Source organism: Pelodiscus sinensis, chromosome 3, assembly GCF_049634645.1.
Source record: "Pelodiscus sinensis isolate JC-2024 chromosome 3, ASM4963464v1, whole genome shotgun sequence".
In the NCBI taxonomy this organism is placed as follows: domain Eukaryota; kingdom Metazoa; phylum Chordata; order Testudines; family Trionychidae; genus Pelodiscus; species Pelodiscus sinensis.
This window is the reverse complement of record NC_134713.1, coordinates 47,602,627-47,607,108: the sequence shown is the minus strand read 5'-3', so window position 1 is coordinate 47,607,108 and position 4,482 is coordinate 47,602,627.

Sequence of the window (4,482 nt, the reverse complement as noted above, 5' to 3'; positions counted from 1 at the left end):
CGATCAATATAATTTAAATTGAGACTATTTCTGCATTGTAGAAATCTGTGTTAGTGTACTGCTGCGAGCTTCATTATGTTAGGATTTACAGGATGATAATGAAGGTGGAGATATAAAATATCCTTTCTCACAGTAGGTTTGATCTCCAGAAAATACATGTTTGTAATTATTTAATGACATAATAAGTTTGTCATGCAATCTTTTCCCCCACAGTAAAATAATAGATTTTCATTTTGTTTTGTATTGAACTGTTCAAGCAAAAATTAATTCTATATCTTTGTAGTAGTGGATTGATGTAGCAGAAATAAGGGTGGATCAGAAAAGCATAGAAGAATGTTTTTATTTACAAGGTGTTAATCATCAGGAAAAACTACCACTTTTTCTTCTTCAATCACATATACAGGAATGTACAAGACTGCAATAGATTTAAGACTTTTTTAACCATATAGCAAGTCAACAATTCCTCATTCACTTTGAATAAAAGAATTTACAGCACATAATATTGGAATCACTAAATAGTAGAATGTGAAGCTAATATTTGAAAGTGTTGTTACTAGGCGAGAAAGAAAGTAAGAGAGAACGCTAGGTACTCAAATATCAACACTATTTGATCAAGTGGTTGGATTACCTGATTCTGATAAAACTAAACATTTTAATGAATAAAATACAACAAAAACAGCCACAGCCAATTGTTTTTTATTATTATTATTGCCTTTCAGTGGGAATAATCCATATTTCTTCAAGCAATTCATTTCAAAGTCCACATTAGGAGATTTTGTGAATACTGAACACAAAATTGAACATGCACAGTTTCCCCAAAACTAAAACAAATATGATCTGGTAGGGAGCATGCAGGGTCACACAAGGACCCTCTCTCAATTTCTGCCTTCCCTATGAAGCAACTGCCAGATCTGGGAAGCTGCACTTTGTGGAGAGAGACCGGAATAATAGCTGGAAGCTGCAGGGAGGAGCTGCTGCTTTCTGGGAGGGAAAACTAAGGCTGTAATAAAAGTTTAAAGAGCAGCTGAAGCAGCACTACCCTGGAAATGCTTTAAAGTGAAAGTGTGGCCATGGCATGAGTGCTGGGAGAAAGCTCTTCCATAACTCTATGTATGTAAACTATCTCCATGAGGAGGCTAACAGTGCTAAGAGTGTGGCTTCCAGTACGTTAGCCCAGTTCACACTGGCATTTTACAGCATTGTAACTTGCTGCATGGGAGCGGGGATGTCACACTCCTTCACCAGAAAGTTTAGCACTGTAAAGTCTTTTTAGACTTAACTTAAGGGTAAAAAAGGAGGTTGTTTGGGGTAGGGCTGTGACTCAAGCTGTATTGGAAGTGGCCTCCCCCATCAGCATGTCATCTCTGGATGTGTCTGTAAATTACATTGATTTAGGGGCAAGTGTAGCAGTAGTGGGCTGGAATATAATTACAATTCTGAAAGACAGATTTAGATTTCCAGATGGGTCCTTGGGTATTTAGAACCTCTGAAATTCAGGCAACAAGCAAAAATGTATTTATGTATCGATGCATTAAATAATAGACAACACCCTCAGAAATCAAATGAAATTTAATAGTTGCTGACTCATTTTGTTTCTCAGATAATAAAAAGTACCAGAGAATTCTCCATTACTAAACATTTCTTCTCTGAAATCGTTGAGTATTAAGTCAGCAAGAGAATTAAGGCCCCGAATGGCTTATGATAATGATTAGTGCTTATGCACATATATCATTAGTAAGACTAAATGAGTAGATTTGAATCAAAATCTTCAACCTTTAAAGCCCAGACCTACTATACCTCAAGACTCCATTAGCTCAGCTAAGAGTAGAAAAAACAAAAACAAAACAGCCCAAACCAATGACCCAACCAACCAAAAAGAAAACAATATTTGTTATTTCAGAAAGACCCTCATGCTACAGGAAAGGACATGTGCATGAGTGCAATCCATTACATTAACATTTCCCATAATTAAGGCAGTTAATTTAAACTTTAATGAGAGTTCTTGTGAGAACAGGCTTAGTGGCTTGAAGAGGGAGCTACTTCTAGCATAGTAATAGAGACGTAACTGTGTTAATCTAGTCTAGCTGAAACAAAAAACAGGACTATGTAGCACTTTAAAGACTAACAAGATGGTTGATTAGGTGATGAGCTTTCGTGGTCCAGAACCACTTCCTCAGATCATCAGAGTTCAGGAATGCAGACATGGCAAATGATATTACATTTAATTATGTAAAGAGAAATCAACATTATGCATTCAACTACATTTGTTTGGAGCTACATAATCTTGATTTACATGCCCTGAAATGGACAAAAGCCTTTCTTCTGAAGTCCTTTCCAATATGAAAAAGGGAATGACTTCGAAGAAAGGCTTTGGAGTTTATGCAAGCTAAGTACAGGCTTGAGATGTAGCACTGTGCAGTGTTCCTGCTTTGTCAGTGTGTAACCCACACACCTTCTGGGTGTGATACATTGTGCCATCTAGTGGCACTGAGACCTCTTACAGAGAGAATAATGAATCTGATCTACAGCCTTAGCTGAGAGCCAGCTGGCTTTTAGCTCATGTGGTAGAAGCTCATGCAATGATCTCCAGAGATTCAGGTTCGATTGTGCCTGTCAGCATTAGAAGTGCACTGGAGGTAAATCTTAATAACAGGAGATCAAGACAGTTGGATGCTAAAGCACTATGTATACTTTTGTTTTGATTTGTAGGGGGAAATACTTTTGTGATACCTGATGTATTCTGAGGCAAAACAGATGGATTTGGTGCCTTTATTCAGCAATTTAGTATAGCAGTGTACACATGCATGAACCATTGATGTATGTTATTATTTCAGTTATTCTTGAATGATGTCATCAGTTAAAACATCTTAATTCCATAGCATTGAAGATTCTGTAGTACAGAAGGATGAGAATATCTAGGAAATATGTTTGTGTGTGTATCTCACTAAGTACTTACATTCTAAAACAAATAGGTTTTTGGTATGTACCATTATTGGCCTTATAGTGCAAGTTCAGAATTTACTTGAATGCTTCTGTTACATAGGGTTCCACAGGGCTATTCTATTCTATTCTATTCTATTCTATTCTATTCTATTCTTCATGAAGGTGCAATCATTTCTCTTAGATTTACACCTTGCTTGTTTGTTCCTTACCTCTAAATAATGTTATAATGTATTATTCATATTGCAGGAGCAACTAGGGGCATATCTTATTTAAATCTAATTTCAAAATAGTATATTTTGACTCTGACTACACAACGCCAAATTTTGAAATAAACCATTATTCCAAAATGTCCCTTAACCCTCATGGATCGAGGGTTACAAGGACATCAGAATAGCAAGCCCTTTATTTTAAAATTTATTTCAAAATAATGGGCATTCTCAAAAGATGTGGAATAGCTATTTCGAGATCCCGGAAGTATCCCGAAATAGCGCCACAATCTAGACGTACCCTAAGAAGCTGAGTTTAGAGCAGGATAGCATTGTGCCATTCAAACATAACATAACATAAAGAGCCTTACCCCTCCCCTCAAAGATCTTATATTGCCATAACTCTTAAATTAAATTTGCTCAGAACTTTTCAATGACAACATGAATTACTACCCCAAATTCTTGTTCTGACCAATCTACAAGCTATATAAGTGAACAATAATGGATAGAATAACAGCAATTGTGGAAGAGTAGCTGATTGATGACCAAGATGATTTTCACCAGAATGTTCATACTGTGACCAAATTGCTCACCTAGCTTAAAACATAAAAGATTCCTTTCAAACCTGCCACATTACAGAGGCATTACTGAGTGATTAGGCAACAAAATGGCAAATGAAAAGGAATGGGGATAAGTATAAAGTAATGCACATTGGGAAAAATAACCCCAACTATAGGTATGGTATGATGGGGGCTAATTTGGCTATGACAAATCAGGAAAGAGATCTTGGAGTTATCGTGGACAGTTCTCTGAAAACTTCCACACAGTGTGCAGCGGCGGTCAGAAAGGCAAATCGGATGCTAAGAATTATTAAGAAAGGGATAGAAAATTAGATACAGAATATCTTACTGCCCCTGTATAAAACTATGGTACGCCCACATCTTGAATACTGTGTACAGATGTGGTCTCCTCATCTCAAAAAAGATATTTTGGCCTTGGAAAGGGTTCAGAAAAGGGCAACTAAAATGATTAGGGGTTTGGAACGGGTCCCATATGAGGAGAGGTTAAAGCGACTAGGACTTTTCAGTTTAGAAAAGAGGAGACTGAGGGGGGATATGATAGAGGTATATAAAATCATGAGTGGTGTGGAGAGGGAGGATAAAGAAAAGTTATTTATTAGTTCCCATAATAGAAGAATTAGAGGACACCAAATGAAATTAATGGGGAGCAGGTTTAAAACTAATAAAAGAAAGTTCTTCTTCACACAGCGTGTAGTCAACCTGTGGAAATCCTTGCCAGAGGAGGCTGTAAAGGCTAGGACTATAACAGAGTT